This window comes from Hibiscus syriacus, unplaced genomic scaffold (assembly GCF_006381635.1).
Source record: "Hibiscus syriacus cultivar Baekdansim isolate YM2019G1 unplaced genomic scaffold, ASM638163v2 tig00002840_pilon, whole genome shotgun sequence".
Taxonomy (NCBI): Eukaryota; Viridiplantae; Streptophyta; class Magnoliopsida; order Malvales; family Malvaceae; genus Hibiscus; species Hibiscus syriacus.
Window position 1 is genome coordinate 10,636,617 of NW_024061947.1, and position 8,664 is coordinate 10,645,280.

The 8,664-nt window shown below is 31.5% G+C and overlaps 1 long non-coding RNA gene across 1 annotated transcript; it reads right to left on the minus strand.

The window, feature by feature from the left end:
- Positions 1-390: 390 nt before the first annotated feature.
- Positions 391-1,355, minus strand: LOC120154005. Its single transcript, XR_005518839.1, has 2 exons — positions 1,114-1,355; positions 391-784 (listed from the first exon to the last, which is right to left on the minus strand). It is a non-coding gene; the product is annotated as an uncharacterized LOC120154005 (long non-coding RNA).
- Between the last annotated feature and the right edge of the window lie 7,309 nt (positions 1,356-8,664).

Here is an 8,664-nt window from a genome sequence, read left to right on the forward strand (position 1 = left end):
TGAGTTTATAAAATTTGAGTTAAGTTAAATCAATATATTTATTTGAGTTTTTATTTAAATTTAAATATAATTATTTATAATATTATATCACTTATCCATATTTGATCTAAATGACTCACTAACTCTATATATATATATATATATATATATATATATTGTAATAACCTAATTTTGTCCGGGTATTTGAAAATGAATTTCGGAGCTATCAAAAATTGATTCAATTGGCCTTGGTGGAATGGATGAAAAATAGTCCAAAGGGGTTTTGAGAAATGATTAATCAAGATTAGTGACCGTTATGTTATTTGGGAAATTGAGGATCCAAATTAAACCATTATTATGGAATACCCAAACAAATATCCAAATTAAACAGTCCATTATACAAATCCCATGTTGAACCCAAATCAATTAATCCATTCGAACCCGTTACCAAAATCCCATTTACATAGCTCTTAACACAAAACCCAAACTAGGTTGAGGCCTGTTTATCCAACAAGCCCAAAAACTCTAGGGTTACTAAAAACCCTAACAGATGAAAGGAGTTGCTGCCGCTCGAGGAACAACCATTGGATCTAACACTCTCCATCCAACGATCCAAACACCAGGAAATAGCATCTTCAGGCGCGTGTACCCGACGTCAGTACCATCCACTCCGTCACGCGCCACATTTGGTCCCCACCGGCAACGGTTCGTGTAAATTATCACTGATGCCAAGCACAACACTGGTCCTCTCCTCCACGACGACTGCCAGCAAGCCTTCCTCGTCATTGCTGGTTTCCCGAACTCCCTCAACAAAATCAAAGTCACATGCACGAGCAACACAAAAAAAGAAACAAAAAGAAATTGATGTAATTTTTCATTTGGAAATTTTGTGTAAATCGGGTATATATAAACCCACAACAGAAACATGTAAAGGGATCCTCCATTTCGGAAAAAAAGAAATTTGTAAGGGATCTCTCTCATTCTTCTCGACAAAGAAGCAATACCAGAAAACACTTTTTGAGGTTTATTTCTTTCGATTTTTCAGCAATCGTTTAATTATTTTTCTTGCATTCGGAAGCAAAATAAAAGAGAGGGTGAAGGGTCCATTTAACTGAGTCTTTGGGACCTCCTTACCAGAGATTGTCGCCGTATTATCGACCGTCGGAGTCGGGGTTTTGATGGGTCGAAGTTTAGACGCTTAAGGGGGTCGTTTCGATTTAACGAGGGAGTGCGATTTTATTTTAGAACGAGTCTAGATCTAGTTTAGGATTCGATCTAGTTACCTGGTCATCACAGTTAGAGGTCAGGGTGAAAAGCACCACCGTGTGCAGTGGTCGAGACTTCTCTCAAAAAGGATTTGGGTGAAGCTTTTACAAAGAGGGAAGCGCTGGTTTAGGTTAAGACAGAGGTTAACCTAAAAAATGAAAAAATATGACTAGACATAATGGGTTATTCGCTTAAAGGGCCCTATACTTTAGCCGGATTTTACGTTCTAGTCACTAATATCCTTTTCTTATTTATCAGTTCGATGTGCAAGTCCTAATCATGCTATTTTCCGTTGTTATGTTTTGGTGTTAACTTTTGAGTTATTCTTACATATACCCCGAAACCATTGCCGTATTTCTCTCTTTTTGTCACTAGACCTTTATTTTTATTTGTCCTAGATTTTAACATTTTTTATGTTTATTTCAATTTTGAAACTGCTTATCCTTTCTATATTTTAATTTGAATTCGTTGTTTATATTTCTTACAATCTAGTCAATTTTTATTATTTTATTTATTTTGAATTGTTCATTGATGATTCTGTTTTAATGTATTTCAGTTTTTATTTGAGGTATTTCATTTCTAAATCCCCATTTTAAATTCCTTCAATTTAGACCCTTTATATTTTTAATTAATTTTAATGTTTGTTTGATACTTTAGTTTCTTTTTAATTTAGTTTTAGAGATTTTTCATATATTGAACCCTTTAGGTTTAGATTTCTTTCAATTTAGTCCTAGAATCTTAGTTTTAGGTTGATACTATTATGTTTAGATTCTTTTAATCTATAGTGAGTACTATTCTTTTAGATCTAATCCCTAAACTTTGGAAATCTTTCACTTTAGTCCTTTAATTTAGAAAATAATTCAAAATGGCCCTCGCTTAAAATGCCCAAGGGACCATTTCGATTATTTGATTCAATAATTGGTTATAAAATTAATTAGGGTTAATAATTAGAACCTTGATCTTAGATCTTTTCACAATTTAGTCCTTAGACTTTAGTTAGATATTCATTTAACATAATTAATTAGGTTTAACATTAGAACCTCCACTTTAAGCTTAATTTCACTTCATCCCTTTAATTTAGGGAGTGATCTGAGTTGGCCATCGCCTAAATGCACAAGGGACCGTCTCGATTATTTGATTCAATAACTGGTTAAAATCAAATAAGATTAATAGTAGAGCCTCCATTTCTAGGTTTAGTCTCTTAGGTTCTTTAAATTACATAATTGGACACCTTAGGCTAGGGGAAGCCTTAACTAACCCACCTAGCATAATTAGGTTCAATCATGAATTGTTTGATTGCATTTAGTTTTAAAGGACAAGACAATGTTGATTTACCTAAGGAGTTCATCCGCATTATGCTCAGGGGGTGACCGCTAGTAATTCCCAAAGTAGGTGGACATTCTTTTCAAAACTCTCATATCATGATTTTTCAAAGGCAATGTTCGTTTATGTAGATCAATAACAAAGCTTTCACATTACATGCTCGAGAGTGATCGTTTTTGGTTTTATTAAACCAACATCCTTTTCCAAACTTGGCATCCATGATTATTTTTAAATTAAATAAGACCTCGAGCTCAAAATTTCTAATTTTTAAATATAGGGTAATCGACTAGGTACCAATTTCTGGGCGTTGTGGGGTGCTAATCCTTCCCCACGCGTAATTGACTCTCGAACCTGATTTCTGGTTTTTGCAAACAAAATTTGATATTTTTGATAAAATAAAATGTTTTATTAAAATTACCCGATTTTAAGTGTTCCAATCGCACCTTAAAATGATTGGTGGTGACTCCCAACATTTCAAAAAATATTTTCAAAGAAAAATCTCTTCATTTTTTAGTCGTACTATTTTTTGTCCCACCCGGGCGAAAAACGGTGTCGGCGTATGTATATATATATATATATTAAATAAGATTTGTAATATAATTTAATAAATTAAATACTTTTTAAAATTATATAATGTATTTATAATATTTTATGGAATACATTTGGAAGATAAAGTATTGATGATATTATAAATGAATCAATGAATTGATAGGAAGAAAGATTTTATAAAAAATTACAGCTGAATAATCAAATTGGATAAAATATAAAATTAAAAGACTAAATTAGAATAAAAAAGAATTGAAGTTATACAGATATTCTAAAGTAATTAAGAAGCATGAGATTCAAATTTAGTAACATATACATAAAAGAAATGATGAATTGAAAAAAGAAAAGAAAATCAAATACCAAATCACAAAAGAATCGAATTACTTATGCCTGTTTGGTGTGACTTTTTTAAAAGCAATATTAACTCAAAAAAACCTGTTTTGACCGCAAAATCAATGTCAAAAGGATAAAAAGTAAAAAAATACAGTAAAACAGTGGCTTCAAACTAACCGCAAAAGCTATGATTTATAGCTTTTCCATTTTGTGTTTAGTAGCAAATTATAATTTTACCCTTACTAATGCATAGACTCCTCTCAATTATGTATTTACATTTTATTTTAAACAATTTAATATTAACATTCTTAAAAAATAATTTATTACTTAATAATTTGTTTTAATTACTTAAAAATAAATAAAATTCATGGTTTGTATATTAAAATATTAATAGTGAGTTATTATACAATATATTTTATTATAATTATATTTTTAATTTGTACTTTTATTTTTTATTATAGTTCAAATTGATATATTTCATATATAATAATAATTTCTCAAATAGTTAAATTTTAAACTTACTTTATCTTTTCATACATAGTGTCTATAATGGACATTTTATCTTTTTAAGCTTACTTTTTAACTATAATCTCAAACAGTTAAATTTCAAATTGCAATTTTTAAACAACATTTTAAAAAGTTTTTTTTTGCAACTTTTAAAAATCATTTTTCAAAAGCCATGCGAGACTGAACCTTAGTTAAAATGTAAAATAACATTGTTAATTTTTTGTTTTTTATTTAAAATTTTAAATTCAAACTTGAAAATCAAACAAAAAAATTGAATAGACTCAAATAATTTAACTCGATTAACTTAAAATTTTTAAAAACTAGATTTTCTTTGAACTTTACTCATCCTAACAATAATATATCCAGAATTAAAATGAAGATTTACAAGTTTAACCGTAAACGTAAACTAAATTATAATTATGACATTTTCCTATAACTATTGACACTAAAATTAGATCACACTGGGGCAATAAAAAAGAAAAAGTTAAAAAAAACCTAATCAATGATTGAACAAAATAATGATACGAACAAATTTGATTGTATCGGTAAACGAAGCACAAAAGGAGATAAAATTATTGAAAGACTACCGACAAATCGTAAATCAGAGTTAAGTAACATGAGAAAACTATCCACGAGTACAAAACATATATCCAAGTCAATATGATGGTACAAAACAGAGAATATCAAAATGATAACAAATAAATATCATCCTTATCAGTTGTGGCATTGTTAAATCCAATCATGAGAAAAATAAATTAATAAAAACAACAATCAAACGATCAAAAACTAAAAAAAAACATAAAAATCATATCATAAATACATAAATAAATACGTGATAAAGAAAATATTATTTTTATTAAAATTTTTAATAAAATACAATCGGTGATCGACAAGTAGTATCATTGATTACGTTAAAATGTAAAACTACATAGTAACGAATGATGTGATGTGACATTTACCAAAACTTTCGCACTATGATTGCTTATTTGTGTCCACTTTAGCCTTCAGCTCGGTCGCCGACCCACGCGACTTCCTAAGTGAAAGCGTACGATCCTCGCGAGTCCGCCGAAAAATATTCGAGATAACAATAACTAAAGGTTTATATAACAAATAAATATTTGAAGTATGTTTTTTTATTTATTCAAAAATAATTTAAAGTTATTTTCATCAAAAATAGTTATCTAAAGTTTTTTTTATTAGGTATTTAAAATAAATAATTTTTATTTAAATATTTAAAATATTTTTTAATTAATGTCATATGCCAACTTTTTATAATTTAGATGAAAAGTTTAAATACTTTAGATAACTATTTTAACATAAAATATTTTAGGTACTAACTTTGACAAAAAATAATTTTAGATATTTATTTTAACTAAAAAATACTTTAAATAATTAAATGAAAAAAAATATACTTTAAATACTTATTTGTGATATAAGCCTGGCTAAAAAAATACGAATATTAACAGGTCAAATTCTAGTTTTAGTTATTCTATCATGTTTAAGTTTAATATTTAATCATTTTTTGGTAACCTAAACAGATATCTAATCTACTGATACAGATAGTTAATACTGTTAGTTACTATAGTTAAAATAATGAAGATGACCTACATAAATTTCATGAAAAAACAATACGACTAAATTTCAATTTTAGCAAGCACAGGGACCCAACTCAGAATTTGACCTATATAAATATTACTAATCCATGGAGTAGAGAAGAGATAGTGTTGTATACTCGGCTCTAAGTTGCAGAGGCAGAGGTGGTAAAATGGTGTTAGAAATGAAGAAGATGACGGAACACTGGGAAAATTGTCAAATTAGGGAAGCGAATGGGTCATTCAATAGAGTTTAGATGGAGAAATAGAATCTCAGCATCTTCCCATCATCTCTACCGTCTACGCCCAGAGCATTCGCTTCTCTAATTTACTCAATTTCATTCATTTTTCTATTTCACTCATTATACTTTTATTTTTTTCTACTTATTCCCTATACTTTATGCCTTAAATTTTTCTTATCATTCAGCTATTAACTTTGTAACTAATGATGTGACTTAAATAAAAACCCCGCTCTTTACAGTTATTTTCGACCCATTCATGGTCATAGTTATTATGGCTCTCGTCGACGTTTGCTTCTTGGTTGGCTTTCTCTCAATTTACAACGATCGTTGTAACGAAGCTCACGAAGCCATTTTGACAGCAAGATCGAAGAAGTTTTGAGAATAAAGTTCAGATACTAAGCACAACGATTCTAACAATGGCTGCTTCTGAGAATCCACTCAAACAAACCGCATACAGGAACTCACTCGAAAGTAAAATCAAACACACCGCTGTAATGCTTCTCTAATGATCGATCGCTACTCTTATTGGGGAAATCGAGTTATTTCTTACACGAACGTAGTTTCAAAATTAACCTAAAACGTCAATATCAAAACTACAAAAATTATACAACGGACAAACTCATCGAACTATTGAATATTGAAACACAATAAAAAAAACCAATAAAAAATAATAATGGAGAGAACCCACCAAATGTACGAGGTTCAACGAAAATATCGTCTACTACCCAGGCACCACTAACGGATGATAACTTCATTATCGACAAAATTTTACAACAATGAGATTGCATAGAATTATCCAATATTACAAAGTGGGAGAATGAAGAAAACAAATGGGAGAGACAACTTGTTGGGATGATTTCAAGTGAAAATGCTTGGGCCTATTTATAGTTGAGCTTCAAGGACCAACCTTGCAAATAATCTAATAGTTTAGGGACCAAAGGATAATTTTCCCATATACACAAGTTGACAACTTCCCAACTTGCAAATACTTGGTGTCCATCAAAGCCACTTGTCAACTTGTAACAAAATCAAACTTGAATTCTTTGGTGGTAGTAAATTCGAATTCAAATTCTTTGATGGTTGTAAAGTTGAACTAAAATTAATGCCAATTTTGAAAATCACTTGAACTTTATTCAACTTGTAGCTTGTAAATATACAAGTCACACATAACAAATCTCCACCTTGACTTGATATTTCGCATATTCAAATTCTTCAACTCCCTAAATCTCATGAAGCTATCCTTTTCTAGTGTCTCTAATTGCGCTCACAAGCACCGTACACCCGAAGATGCTCAAACTTTCAGGATGTTAATCAAGTTAAAACAATTATTGAACTTGATTATTGTTACCACATTGGTCATCATATCTGCAAGATTTTCTGCTATCGCAATCCTCTGAGGTAAAATATTTCTTTCTTTAAAGATCTCATGCACAAAATGATACCTCATGTCGATATGCTTAGTCCTTGAATAGTAGACTTGATTTTTAGCTAAGTGAATAACACTCTGACTGTCACAATAGAGACTAATGTGACTTTGAACAACTCTCGAGTCATCCATCAACTCGTTAAGCCAAATTGCTTCATTCACAGCCTCTGAAACTGCCATATACTCCGCCTCTGTAGTAGACATAGCCACCGTACATTGTAAAGTAGACTTCCAACTCACCGGGGCTTTAGCTAGAGTAAACAAATATCTAGTAGTTAATCGACGCTTATCAAAATCACAAGCATATTCGGAATCAACATATCCAACCATAAACTGACCAAGTTCTTCATCCTATGTAAAAACTAAACCAACGTTTACGCTTTACTGGAGACATCGTAGAATCCATTTCACTGCTTGTCAATATCCTTTTCCAGGATCATGCATGTACCTGTTCATAACTCCAACTACATGTGAAATGTCAGAACGCGTACACACCATCGTACTGGTGTATTATTGCCTCCTCGTAAAGCTATCAAATCGTTTGTACCACTGCCTCAGAGATTGCTTCAATCCATATATCGATTTGTTCATCTTACAATCCCATTTCTCATAACCATCATCTTCATATCCTTTTGGATGAGTCATATAGATCTCTTCTTTCAAAGCACTGTGCAAGAAAATAGTCTTTGCATCAAGTTGAGCTAGCTCTCAATTAAATTGTGCTACCAAGACCAATAATATTCTAATGGAGGAATGTTTCATAACAGGGGAAATACTTTATTGTAGTTGTGTAGACACATGATTTTCGCCCCTAAAACAAACGGCCCAACAGTGGCCCAAAGCACGTGACCAGCATGCTAGGGTTTCCAGAACCTTAGCTTTCTCCTCTCCAGTTCCCTTTTGCGCCACAAGGAGCCCCCGAAGACCCCTGGTTCATCACAAACCCACAACCGCACGTCTCTCGCCCCAGCAAGCCCCAACGCCACTGGTTTCCTCGGCAAACACGAAGCCAACAAGCAAAGCAACGTGTTAGGACTCATCCACAACAAAACAACAGAATATCAATGTGATTAGGACTCAAATATGTAATCTAAATAGGTTTATTTTTCAGTATAAATAAGATGTAAAATCACCCATTATAAGGGACGGTTGGAGATACAAAATAAAAACAGCAAATTTCAGAACGATCCAGGCATTTACAACGTTCCAAAAGGAGTAAAAAAGGGTAAGAAAATCATACCTTTGTTTCGTTTTGTCTTGCATGTGTAATTACTTTACTGTTTTTGGTTCGGATAAAACCCAGAAAAGGGTTACTGGCCGATGAACATAGAGGGTAATCCAATATCTTCTCCCTTAGATCCACGGCTCCCTGATGCGATTTTTAAAAAAAAAAACCACCTGGATTTTCAAAATATGGAGAGGGAGATATTTTAGAAAAACATAAACTTTT